The sequence below is a fragment of the Pezoporus occidentalis genome, unplaced genomic scaffold (genome assembly GCF_034315485.1).
Source record: "Pezoporus occidentalis ecotype Australia unplaced genomic scaffold, CSIRO_AGI_Poc_V1 ctg88, whole genome shotgun sequence".
Lineage (NCBI taxonomy): Eukaryota > Metazoa > Chordata > Aves > Psittaciformes > Psittacidae > Pezoporus > Pezoporus occidentalis.
In genome coordinates this window covers 488,404-502,662 of record NW_026916242.1, presented here as the reverse complement: position 1 = coordinate 502,662, position 14,259 = coordinate 488,404, and the positions used below count along the sequence as shown (strand labels likewise).

The following is a 14,259-nucleotide window of genomic DNA, read 5'->3' as shown; positions in this document are numbered from 1 at the left end:
GGCTACACGAGGTACTCTAGTCATGCACATCCTGTTGGGTCACTGACTTGCTCCACCTCTAATAGCTGGATTCTTTCATACAGAGTAGGAGTGAAATGAATGTATGTGAGCAGTGTCATCATTACAGAAGTTCTCTGTAGTTCACCCTAAAGCTTTGTCCTTTCATGCAGTGGCAATCAAACCCAGACAGGAAGGGAGTGAATCTGCTGAGAGGTGACTTATTTTTAGAGGTCTTTCCTACCACAGTGAATTACTCAGCCTTCCTTGGATAACATACAAATAACCAATTTCCTTTTGTGTGGAGTAAGATTATGTTAGAAGTTACTGAACATGCCTTGAGAAACATTTGATCTTCAGGTAGATGAACAACAGCTATTACTTCGGCATGCAGTAACCTTGGAGAGAGGGAGTCTTGGTCCCTGTAAGGTCAGAATGAATATTTTAATTCTTTTTCTATTCATATTCAGCAGCACTTTGCAGATCTTGTAGTCTGGTAAACTGTAGTGTAACTGGCTTCCTGCTTCAGATGATCTGATGATAATTCAGTAGCCCTCAGCAGACTTCACTGCTCTGAAATAATAGCTTTGGGAGAAGCAATTTGCTTGCTGTCTTTGTTTTCTGAATGCTGGGAATGTTGGTTTTTAATGAGCTGGTTTAAAAGCAGGTCCTCTGTCAGAACAGAAAAAATTTTGCATACTGTTTTAGTGGGATGCTGTACAGGAAATACACATATGAACTGACTTAAATGTTGTAGCAGTGTTCAGTGAGATTCCTGAATAAGGCTTAAGTTCGTCAGAATTGAGACCACAGATCTCAGTGCACTTGCATGTAATACTGGTTAGGTTTTTTAAGGTGTATCATATCCCTTATCAAGGTATAATATAATCTTACACCTCCTTTTATGTGTCAGGATTATGGCAGTAGGAATTACAAAGGCACTGTAAAAATACATTAATGAAAATGAACATGTAAGGATTTTAATATTTTTTTATCCATTTGGCCATGCTTTATCAAAGTTTGTTGCTGAATCTCCTGTAGGTGTTTTGCTGTGTGAAGAGAGGCAGCCTTTTCCTTGCCTTAGGCTGCTGGAAAATATATGTTGCATTGTTACTTGAAGATGTTCTTGCTTCTTTCTCTAGTAGACTCCTGAATACTTCAACATGTTTAAGGAGTATTAGGACTCTCATTTAAATGTCAGTACTTTCTAATGCACCAGTGAGTATTGCATGCCAGAAATTCTTTCCAGTTCATTTGAGTGAGAGATTAAATTTGATCTGAGAAATGAAATATTGGGAGGGGGGAATCAAACAAAAAAAAAATCAGATTCATGTCCAGCCCCTGAACTATCAGCTTGATTTATGGTATACTACTCTGCCAGTTTATTGCCCAGTAATCAACTGCAGAAGTCTTTGCTCTGATTTACTGATTTCCCATAGGCAAACATAGTAGAGGTATAAAACTATAGTTAATAAAATACAGAATATTAGGTTTGCAGGATGGGTGATCATGTGATTTAAAACAGTGAAGTGCTTGGAGACCCACAAAAGTATAAAAGGTGGTCATGGAACACTCAGCTGTCTTTACCCGCTTCATGTCACACTCTCCATTGACTGCTCAAACTCTATGTTGATGATTTGTCTCTCTAATGGGGTTTTATTTGAGAAATGTAAAGGTGATCAAATTGTAGTAGCCTCCATTTTTAATGTAGCTGGAGTACTGTGTTCACCAACCTCTCAAATAGCCATCTTGTCAGAATAAGGAAGAATTATTCCATGTTATCAGATACAGAATTCAACACAGAAGGAAGACATGAAAGTGTGTGAAATCTGTGGCTTTATGCTGTCTGCAAATCTTCAGCTGATGATCAATTCAAATTTGTGCGCAAAGTAACAGCTAGTGTGAGAGACATTGAAAAATGAAGTGATGGTAGGCAAGCAGGAGATTTTTTCATAAAGTAACACGTGGAAGGAGGAGGAATATAAAAGTCCTCCTCCCCTTCCCAGCTTTAGACAGTAAACACAGAATTGGCAAGATGTGAGCAAAGCTTCAAAAATAACTAACATCCCACCTTCATACCTTCTGTGTTAATACTGATAAAGCACGCAAGTGAGTAGCAGGGCAAGATTCCAAAATTGTTATCATACCAAAAAGTGCCAGATTGCACTCTCAGTTTTGCTGGTGTGAATTGAGCATATTTCAAGTGAATACAGTACCATTGCTTTGGTACAGATGGTACTAAGTGGGAGCAGAGTCTGGCCTTCAGTGCTGCTGTTATATTGGTTTTGACCATCCTTGCAATATGCTTCTAGAGCTTTTTCTCCTGTTTTGCTTTGTCAAACATTTCTAATTTTAACAAGTGATGCTCTGGCTGGTAGAGCAGATTTAAACAAGTATGGAGCGACATTCTATCCTCTGTAGCCAGACTTACATCAGAACGAGCTATGTTTGTCAGCATAGAAACACAGTGGCTGATGCTTTCTACCGCTTGTATTCAACTCATACTTTAAAAAAATGGATGCAAAGACTGGTTAGGACACTGTATCTCCTAAGGTAACCTTCCTGGCCATTGGAGTGGAGAAGCACATTTAGGAACTAGATATTTCGCTTCAGTAATGCAGCTTTTCTTTTGTCATGATATGTACTCATGGAAGTGTACAAGTCTCTTGATACAGTCTTGCTATATGTTCTTTGCTAAATAGTGGCATTATGACTGAAAAGTTTACTATCAATAATTGTTCACTGTGTTTCAGATAATTTGCTGTGTCATTATGTGTGATATTCAGTATTGGCAATGAGCGAAATGTCTGCAGATGATCAAGGGATCTAGTTAGTCTTAACTGTGAGTTTTCCTTTCTTTGTTGCTATCCTTGGTTTACAGGTGATAGACACAGGCACTTCAGACACCCCTTAAGTGACTGAAAAGATTGAAAAATAACAAGCTGATTAGAAAGACCTCTGCAACAAACATTCCTGGTGCATGTTCTTGATCATCCCTGCAATCAGTTTGCACCTCAGTCTCCTGGTTAATTCTGAATCTATTTCAGTAGCAATATTTTGTGACTATGTCACTGATTACCATGCAGAGATGGATTAGGCTTTGTAAACCTGAGCTCTCTTAAACCTTATTAGCATGTAATTTCTCTTAGGTACAATTTTTTATAACTGTAGTAATGTCCATCCGCTTGAAGTCCCCATTGAATCCCATTACACCAGACTGTGCAAAAAATATATTGTCATTCCTCTTTACAGCCCTTGAAAACATTTATATGTTTATTAGCACTTCAAAGAGTCTTAAATGATATTGCAGAAAGCTTGTCTTATTTGAAATTCCTTCTTGGATAAAAAGAAATAGAAATATCCAGCGAGCACATCAGTCTCCCTGTTAAGTAATGCCTTTATTGTTTTCTTCATATTTTAGCATGGTTAGAGGTGAAGTTGAAAAATATGAATTCATCCAATTTTCAAGAAAAGAAATTATTTTGATTAATTCCTAAAATATTTAAATTATAGAAGAACATCTGACAAACTGAAATGTACACACTTAAAGTCTGCAGATGTTTTTGAGGCTGCTATTTTTCTTTGAAGCTTTACTGCCAAACTTGCACTTTCTATAACCATCTTTTTTATTAGCAAAGAAACTGCTTTTCATCCTCAGCAGATTGTATTATTGAATGTGGTATCTCTAAGCATGATGTGCTAAATGGCAAAAACATATATTGCAAAGCACAACTGAGAGCCTGTGAATCTTATTTCAGGGAGCAAACTTCTGGTCTTTCATTAGTTCATTTTCATTAGGTAAAAATATCTTTCAGAAGAATAATGAGATTTGAAGCTTATAAAATTGTTTTTGGCTTTTTTCCCAAACATACATTTTAACTATCAAATACATGTCTCATTCTCATTTGTCACAGAAAGAAAAAAATGCGTAACACAGAGTTGTCTTTGTTGATATGTGTGTATATAATCTGGTATCTAGTATGTATTCTGTATATTTATATTACTATGTTATGATCATATTTCCTTTGTTGTATTTCTGAGTCAGATTGCCTGGAGCTTTGGTTTAAACTACATGTATGGTTTGCAGTATCTTTTCGTGCCTTAGAATGAATACTGAAGTGACCAGCTGCATAAGGCTTTGCTTATGCTTCTAAACTTTTCAATTTGGCACAGACTGTTCGTTAACTCCATCCGTGAGGTATATGTGGCTGAGGTTATTTTGGAGATTGATCCTTTCTGATCTTCTGGTCTTCCCTGATTTCTTTTCGGATGAGTCGGGTTTTTTCTTCCTTACACAAAAGGTTAATCTTTTATTACTGGTTCCTCCAGGTTGTTGAGAAAAATAGTAAGCCCTTAGAAGCTTCCATGTAGCACTGAGTTTTTGTTGCTTTAAAGCAACGGATATGGTTGTGTGTTCCTCCAAGGCATTCCTATAGAATGCATGCTTACATGTTGCATTTGAGTAGTTGCTTTCTGCTTGTACAATATAATGGGTCAGGCAAATAATGTGATACCACTTATTAGATCGATGGATATGTTTTAAATATTGACATTTTAAAAAATCCATTAGCTTAAACATGCTAGCATTAAAAAAATACAGAAATCTCTAACAATAAGATTTGTGCTGTGGAAGATCTTATGCAGATTACAATAAACCAAAAGCCAGGCTATTTTGTTATATATTATTATTTTTTATTCTGACAGTCTTGTTTAGTTTATAAAGTATTTTGTAAAAATACTCACTTTCCTGTAGCAAGAAAAAGAAAAGTTACAAGTTCTATTTAGTTGAAGGTAAATTCCTCCTTCCTTAAAGAAGCATCCCTTGAATGAGCATCCAACACCTTAAAACTCAAAATGTGCTAAACCCCAGAAATTATCAATTTATTAGGTATATAGATTGATAAATGGGCTCAAAAAGAGAGTGCCGTTTGCTGGCCTTTGATAGTACAGTTCTGATGGATGTCTTTTCTTGGTCATAATCAAAGCTGTAAGGGTCAGTGTTTGCCCTGTCCGTTAGACTGTTTCCTTCCCTCGTTTCATCCATGGTGAAACCCTACCTTATTGAAGTCAATGAGCATTGTGGGATTTCAACCCAGGTAATTGCTTCCTTCTCCATATATAATATGCAGCACAGGCTGCTGGTTGTAGGTTTAAATTCTCTTTACCCTCTTACCTTTTGTGACAGTTTCTGTCTACTGACATAGGTGATGCAATGTGAGAGCAAGAGGCTGGAATCACCCAAGTGATTTTGTGGCTTATGAGTTCAGGGGTGCTTGACAAAATTATCAACTCAATACTTGTATTGAGGTAAACTGGATCAAAGACATCCCAGAGGTATGCTTAAAAATGAAAACATAAAAGTCTAAGAGCTGAATATGGAATATCTCTCTGTGGCATAGAATAAGAATTACAGGGCCCAGCTTGTCATCTGTGCTTTCAACTGTTGTTGAAATCAGTGGTTTACCGGAATTTGTGGATTCTTACCATCAATCTGATGTGACACTTAAGGCCAGATTTCTTTATCCTTCATCTCATGCCTGATTAGATAAAACCATTAGTGTATATTTTCTCTGAACTCTGCTTAAAATAGTTTCTCAGTTAAAACTCAAATGAAGAAGTTAAAAGAAAACGGAAATTTACAAATATGTTCTGACTGATCTTGACTTCTGTTCATTTTAAATTACACTGATAAAATACTCTTGTCCTTCCAGATGCTGTGCTTAGATCTGAGCCAGGTTTATATATCATTGTTTGAGAGTAATAAATAATCAACATTTAAAATTAAACCTTGCCATCCTGCATTTAGTACTTATTGATATAATACTGATATAATTGTGTGCTTACATTTTAACCTCTGCTTCCTGAGTAATTTCTGTTTAATTTTGCATTTCATCTCTGTCTTGACCTTTGAAAAATATCTTTTCTGAGTACCAATGCAAGCCACTCCATTTTCCAAAATAGACAAATGTTATTCTGTTAATTTCTACAAAAATCTATCCAGATATTCATAAGTACATATTAGTGGAAACAGGCACAATATCATCACTTTGTTTTAGCAGAATAAAAGTATACATTACAATACGATTTTTGTATGACCTAGTCTTTAAGAAACCAAGTCCTTCAAAAAAATCATGCTGTTCTGAAAGGACCGAGTTACAAGGGAACTTGTTTGAGTTACTTAGGCTTTTATGCTTTATTCTCTCTGGGGATAATGCTGGAGACTCTCAGTACAATTAAGGAAAGATTAAAAGCTCAGTGCAGGCTTATTTTCTCTCTTCTTTCTTTCTGCCAATACCCTTCAAGTCTGTATCCTCTCTAGAAGCATGAAACATTTTTCAAAGGCATTTTAAGGCTTTTTTTTTTTTTTTTTTTCTGCTATCATTTCTCAGGCTGTTTTCTCATTTCTTCCACAGACTTAGGAATATGATTTCTCTTTCTGCATTTATTCCTGCTAGCATTTAAAGCCAGTTTTGTTGAGCTTTTCTTAAGAGTTCTTTGGGTATTTCTCCTTATCTGTGATATTTAGATCCTATCAGATAACTAGGGATCACCAAGCAGTTAGGAAATTATTCTTGCACCATTGGAGTTGGTGAGAATTAGGTCAAGACCTGTTATTTCTTAGTACATTCACTCTGCAGAGCTGAAGGAGGGGAATGTAGTAAAAGTGTAGACAATTAAGCAGATATGTCTGAATATACTGGTGAATATTGGATTTTATTACTGAGAAGGTACCAGTTTTACATACTGCTTTATCAAAGAAGACCTACACTTCAATCTCAGCATTTAATGCTGTTGCTGTGGTATGGTTGAAAGATTATATGCTCTGAGATTACAACAGAAGTTCACAGGTTGTTTCTGTTCAATGTATTTACATACGTCTGCCATATGGAGTGGCCTTACAGAGGGTGTTACTTCAACCTAATCTCATATACAAAATGTACTTTGTGTCATTTTATTATGAGAGACAGACCTTTTGTGTTTTAACAAGAGTGTGGATTTTTCTGCCTTTTAACCTTTCTGAAGAATTACTTGATCTGACTTCAAAAAATGATGCAAGTTACCAGTCAGCCCACAGGTACTGATACTGGAATGGGTTGTTGTTGACTTTGTATTCTAAAATTATGTAAAGGCGTGAGGCACAGCAAATTGTGGAAATGCTTCCAAAGCTTTAGCTATGGTAGGAATACAGGTTTTAGTACCATAAGAATTCTATAAGGGATTGATTTTACATGATCATCCATACTTTTAATGCAAGTATCCTTACCGGATGGTAGGTAAATTACGTTTCCAGGTATCCATTATTAACTGGAGAGTCTCTTTGGATGAAAATTAAGTTAATCTGCATTGAATAAAATGTAATGAATGGTTGTGACATCCAAAAACAGACCATAAGTTATTTTCCTTCCCTATTTAACAAAATAATTCGTACAAATTTTACGTTTTTTAATGTGTGATCCACAGTAGATCCATAGTAGATCCACAGTAGATCCACAAAAAACAACCCTTCTGATGCTGTTCTGTGGCAAGTAGCTTTTGCAGGAAGATGGAGAGGTACTTCGTATCTGCCTGCTTCCCTGAGGGGGGAATAATGGCAAAGCTCATCCTTTACGGTAGTGTATGTATGTAAAAATAATATCAAATGCCTAAAAAGAAATAGTTTCTTTGCTGTGATTGACTATTTATTCTTCCTTGTGCTCAGATAATGCAAAGATTTAGCATATTTCTTCTGTCCCTACCAATTAACATTTCTGTTGATTGTTCCTTTTAAGTATACCTTTACTGCTAAAACTTTCTCTTTATTTCAGTCTACATGTGCATATCTTCATTATCTGATAATGCTGTTGCTACATGTACAAATGAAAGTTATTAATTTAATATGCTAAAGAGATTTATACAGAAGGAAAAAGCAACTCTCATTTTGAAAGCTCTTAAAGTAATAATGAATGCTATCTTTATATTAGCTGTGTTTTGTTTAAAAGAACATTTTTGAATGGCTTGCTTTGTGTGAATTGAATTTGCTATAAGAGATGCCCATGTGACTGCCCAGAAAATCAGATTGCTTAGCATGGTGGAAATAAAGAAGTTTTGATACTATAGAAAATAAAATCTCTTCATAAGCCGGGCATGTGCTGTATTACTGGTCATAAATATGTTGCCTTCTGTAGGGACCTTTATCTTGGCATTTTACTGCTGCAGCAGTGCTCATCTGTTTACACTGGGCATTAATCATAACTTGCTGCATATGAGAAGTGGGGGGAAGATGCCCTTACTGTGTTAGAGACTCTGCGTGGTGAGAGAGTAGCAGCCTGGATTAAGTATTTGGAATCTTAAAAAAAGATGGTGGAGTTCCATTGAGTTTTGTTTACTCTTGTTAACAGTATATAGAAAGGCACAATATTCTTATGCCAAACCTGTCCAACCAATTTAATTGCAGTAATGGACAGTAGAGTTTGCCATGCCTGTGGCAAAAGGCTCCACATACTATGTTGTCCGTATCTTGCTGTGACCTATACCTGCTGCTGTTTCAGAGAAGCTTGTAGAAGAGCCCTTGATGAACTGTATATGTATTGTGAAAATTGAGTGTAATACCGTAGCCTACTGCATAAATAAAAAACTGTCATGCTTCCTCTTCATCAGTCTTTGAGAGCAGGACTGGTTCTGTCCCTTTTTCTGGAACTGAAATGATGTGCTACTTTTGGAGAAACATTCCACTGCCAAGTGTGTCACCTGCACAGATTTATTCTGATATCCTCTCTAAAATTTGTTTTCAGAATTCATTCTTTGGTTCTTGTCTGTACTTCTTTTATGCTTCTCATTGATTTCTCTGTGTCCTCAGTATTTATATCCTTCACTATGCTTCTTTGTATCAGCTCTTTGGAACACAAAATTATATAACTTTGTCTTTCATGCATAGCTAGAACATGCCTAATCTGATGTTTACTATCAATTTTACATGTCAGAATTTGATAACTGCTGAGATAACAGCTTTTTGCTTTTGTATTAAGAAAGACTGTCCGTGAAGTTAAACTTACAGATATATCTGTACGTAGTCAGAACTATGACAGTGGGAGATGTGCTGTGTAGTCCAACTGTGTTCAGGACTTTTGCTTCCTAGACTTTGCTCACTGAGTAGCTCTAATAAATGATGTCTCCATTGAATTTTTCCAAATGAAACTTTTCCTGAACATTGTTAATTCCCTAGAGACTTATGTATTATAATTATTTTTTGTCGTGTGTTTTTATCTTCTCGTTCTCTAGCGTTTTCATGATATGTTAGCAAGTTGTTTATTCTCCCTTTGAAATTATGAATTTAAAAAAAAAAATCAGAACCCAGCTCTTCAGTACTTCTTTAGACACCTCCTTTTTATGTGTTGCCATGTCTTATTATCTTTTGTTTGCAGTCATTTAGCCAACTGTTAATTTGCATGACAGTGCTTCTACCAACATTTTCAGCTTTTTTAAGATGAGCTATGGCTACCAAATATTTTACTGATTGATTGACAGATACTGCATTCTTTAGCAATTAAAAAAAAAACTAAACCAACAACAACCTGTAAGTAAAGCCTCCAACTTTGGTTAAACCAGTTTTGCTGCTTTACAGAGTTGTCTCTGTTAACTATGAGTCAGGGCTCTCTAACTGCAGCAATGTGCAGTGCTTCAGTCATGGAAAGCAATTTCCAAGTACTTTTGGTTTTATGATAATTGTAAGTTACCTTAGTGCATGGTGCTAGATACAGCCTGGTCTTAACTAAAGTAGTTAGTGGTGGTGTAAATTATTGCATCTGTGTGTACTGGATGGAAAATAATGGAAAATTACTGCAGTTCTGGTTTTGTAAAGGTTTACAGAATCGATTGTGAAAATTCACCCTCAAATGAAACAAGGAAAAGTGCATTAGAAAATAAGGTATTGACAAGAATGCATAATTCCAGTTCTTTTTCTCTCGTGCTCACCTCTCCTGAATTATTCCTAGCTGTCCCAGGACAAAATTCACTGCAGCATAAACTGGTGCAACATTCCATTATCCTCTGCCACATCTGCTAACATTTAAATTAGAGCAAATTAAGATTTTTATTGGCACTGCCTCACAATGACCTCTTAACCAGGATTATTGTTCTGCTACATTTGCCCCTCTACCAATAAGTACATCATTAAATAAATTGTGTCTCAGTGAATACTCTTGGTTACTCTGTAATATGATAAAGTCCATGAATGTTGTGGTGTTTGTGGAGTATCCCTTTGTGCCCATCTTGCAAGAAAGCATGAAGAGGAAGGAGTAACCTCAAACTCACCTCCAACTTCAGCTTTTTGCCTGATGACACATTTTGATGTCCAGTCGAAAACTGACCAGCGAACTCCTTAATAGTTAATCAAGGTCAGGAAGACGAAGCAGAAATATTATAATTGCACAGTATATTTTGCAGAAGCTGTAACATGCAAAGTATGCACAGGTGATTTCAGTGACCAGTAGAAATTATTTCCAGTCTCCTTCTATGCAGGATTTCTGTAATATTTGAGTGTAAGTTAAAGTATAATGAGAATTAATTAATGATTATTAATGTTGTGCTCATCCCTTTGACATGGCTGTAACAAGTAACTCTTGCTTCTGTGCCCGCTCAACAACCCTGAAGCTTGTTGGCCTCCTGACAATTACTCATGTTCTCGCAGTGTCTCTGATTTCAAAAATGCCATAATGTTAAACAACCATGGCTCATTTTTCAATAATATTTTAGTACTAGGTTCAGGTCCAATTTGGACTCTTGGGTTTTTACTAGTGCTTGATTGCCTTTACCTTTTGCAGCACACTTCTTTGAGAAAATTGCCTTATACAAGTCTTACTGATTGAGATTAGAGGATGGTGCTAGAACTCAGAAATCTATAAAAGCTTTTCTGCACAGGAAAGGGGAAAAAATGCACCAGGTGCCATGAGTTCTTATAATCAAATCATAGAATCATAGAATGGTTTGGGTTGAAAGGACCTTAAGGTCATCTAGTTCCAACCCCCCTGCCATGGGCAGGGGCACGTCACACGAAGCCATGCTGCCCAAGGCTCTGTCCAACCTGGCCTTGAAAGCAAGTCTTGTTTTTGATTTCAAAAAAAAGAAAAAAAAAAGTGAAAAGCATAAAACATCCCTACTATGTATTCCAGACTTGCAGGTGGAGAAGGTTATCTTATGAACAACTCACGGCATTCATCTCTGCATAAGTAACCCGTCCCACATTCACTGTATGTAACATTACCTCTTTGGCTAGGGTAGCTGTCTACATTTGCCAGAACTATTTTTTCCCTCCTCTCTTCACCCCAGTTTGAACTCTCTGATGTTTTTTGTAAGTTTTGTCTAAAATATGTCTTACAATAGTGTTTAAACATGAGCTTTCTGAAGCTTAACATCTTCTGGTGAGGCCATACCTGTCTGTTGAGCAGATGCACCATTCTCAGTTGAGGTAGCTGCTTCATCTGGTTGGGTTTGAAGGCTTTAAAGCTAAGTTTATCTCTCTTGGTTATTAAATATGCATTTAATGATGTATTCAGCATGCCAAAAATTCTTTTAAGGGAAAACAAGCAATAAGCCACTTATAATGTTATGTTGCCATGCAGTAAGAGTTTATAACTGTCATCCTTCATTTCATCTTCAACCTGTAGTCTGATCTACTGTGGGAGGTGGAAAAGGACATTTCACAACACTGACACTAAAATGCAAGCAGACATATAAGGCCATTTTGAGATAAGTGAGAAATTCAAGTTTGTTGTGATGCTGTTGTAACACAAGCTCTTGGTGGAAACCTGTTGGGAAAGTCAGCATCATTCTGTCCCCTCTCTGATGTACTGAACCGTGAATTTGGTTTTGGTATTGTGGCATGTTTCTCTACAGAAGGAGAGGAGAGGAGCACTCCTAGCCTAGTAGCTGGAGCACTGCTACTGTAGCAGAGGTATTTCTTTAGGACACTGTGCTGAGGTGTAAGAGTTGGGAATTTGAATCTCATTACCCAGAGAAGGTAGAATTACTGCTCTTTGGGTGAGTGCAGTCCTGAGAAGGATTCAAAGCCAGACAGAAGTGCAGCACCTTGCCTCCATCTTTCTTGAGAGACCTTCAGTTCTTTGAATGTGTAGTGGTAGGCCCCTGTCATCTAGAGGGACTTCTTAAATTCAGAATCGTAAGATGCTTGCTTATTCAGCATTTGTAAGGAGCTGCCTGAAGGTTGAGAGGGCATGAGGCTGAAATTCATTAGCTCCTCGGTGTTTCCATTGAGCCAGCTTCCATCAGCGCAGTACTGGGGATGCTTTGAAACTTTTTTCAGGTACTTTTCCTCAGGAGATTCTCACTGTTGCTTCTGGATGCCCTTCTGCAGTGACCCTTTTCATTCCTTATCAACAACACACAAGAACAGGAGGAAAGCTGGGGGAGCTTGAAGAAATCATGTGCGGTCCCACACTTAGATCTAAAGCTGCCATAGAATAGACAATTCTATGTTAACGAGCATGCTTAGGTCTTTGTTACATTCTGTTCCCTAGGTTGCTGTTCTCCTGTGGCAGGTGTAAATACGAGTATGTGTAAAATCCAGAAGACACTTTAAAATGGATGTTGCCGTATTTTGCCACAGCAGATTTTCATATTGGAGCAAAAATAGCCCATTATTTGGTTTAGGGTTTATTAATGACTTAATCCTATTTCTTTCTTTCATTCCTGGTTTCATGTTTGAGACGCATGGGTTGTCCTACCCTAATGTTTTCCTAAAATGAATGCTGGAAATAGAGAATAGGTCTTTATGAGTAGCTGAAATTCTGATATTCAAATATACTAATGTTTGAGAGAACATATTTCTTGTTTAATATTCAGGTATGGCGCTTGTTTCTTAAACCCAGGAATACTTATTTTTTGTGATCAGAAAGAGTAGCAGCTAGGAACAGCAGTGATGTGAGTCATTTTGACAGTGAGCAATCTTGTCAGAATGTTCACATTTTCAAGACTAGATGGTCTAAGGCATCCATTTTTTCCTAAATATTTTTCAAACTCCTAATGAAATTTTAAACAGATGTGTCTCATGGTGTCTTGAATTGAAAAGATCATGAATTAACAATTACATTTTACTGCTAAAATACTACTTGTTTACTGGAAAGTCAAAATAGTAACAACAAGATTCAGTCAGGTTCTTTGTAATACTTTCAGTAGCTGAATTTGACAATCCCATAGTGTAAAATATGTCAATCCTAAGGAGAAAAGAGAGAATATGTAATGAACAGTTGGACTGTAAAAAAGACTGAAATAATTTTTAACCAAATGGAGTTCATGTTATGTCCCTTTAACATGCAAGGTGCTTAACTTGCTTTTTTCATAAACCCTGTTTGCATTAATTAATTTCACATTGTCCTCTTCTTTGGGATTAACTCAAATTTCACTGTGTGCATATAATACCTTTATGTTACAAAGTGAATATTGCATGGTTTTGGCTGAAATGTAGGTGTATTACAGCCATCTCTTCCCTAGGGACATCTGCATAGGATAATATTTATTTAACAGAACAAATCACAAAAAAGACTGTAGCAGGCTTATTGGAACTATTTGACTGTATCTCCAACTACTGTTCTTACCAAATATGTTAAAAAAGAGGCTCAGTGGGTAAAAACATGGTATTTGTGTGAGACTATGTGCTTTGGTTTAGGAAAGAAAAAAAAATTGTGCTACATTGACTGGCTCTTTAATTCGGATTGCCAATGATAATGCAGAGTCTACTGCTAAAGAAAGGTAGGATGCAGAAGCAGAAACATTAGTGCTAATCTGCTGCAGAAGGACAAGATAAAACAGCACAGCTCTCATACATCACTAAGAGAGAAGCTGATTGCAACTTGACCATGTGCCTAAGTGGTCACATCAGCAACAAGAACGGAGCATGGATAAAAAACCTAAAATGTACCCTTAGGGCTACTTGCTGTGCAGGACCTATAATAACACATCAATGTAAGTTTAAGATTTCTTTATTTTTTGTTGCCTTCTGTTGTAGTTGTGGTTGTTTACAGGGTTATGTTTATATTTTGCATAGATTTAGAGGAAATATAATGGACCTAAGTATAATACTAAGCAGATAATAGTTTGATACTGTTTATGTCTGTGAATGATAATGTGCTTTATTGCTGTGTGTCTCAACATCGCTCTTTCTTTGAAGATGTTTTAATTTTTAAACCTAACAATCATACCTCAGAAATTGAGTAAGATTTTGGGAGAGATGATCGTGAGATCTCTCTTCTGTCATCTTATATTTCAAAA

General features: G+C 36.5%; 1 protein-coding gene across 8 annotated transcripts in view; it reads left to right on the top strand.

The window, feature by feature from the left end:
* RAPGEF4 (Rap guanine nucleotide exchange factor 4) overlaps nt 1-14,259 on the top strand; it is a 152,538-nt gene that overhangs the window by 25,224 nt on the left and 113,055 nt on the right. Inside the window, exon 1 of one of the 8 annotated variants that reach the window (XM_062604815.1) lies at nt 313-426. The exons of 6 other annotated variants lie outside the window; for them this stretch is intronic. The gene's annotated coding sequence lies outside the window, so the exon portion shown is untranslated. Of the gene's footprint in view, nt 1-312; nt 427-13,675; nt 13,954-14,259 lie in introns of those variants that run through there. One more of the 8 variants, XM_062604813.1, reaches the window with a different exon arrangement.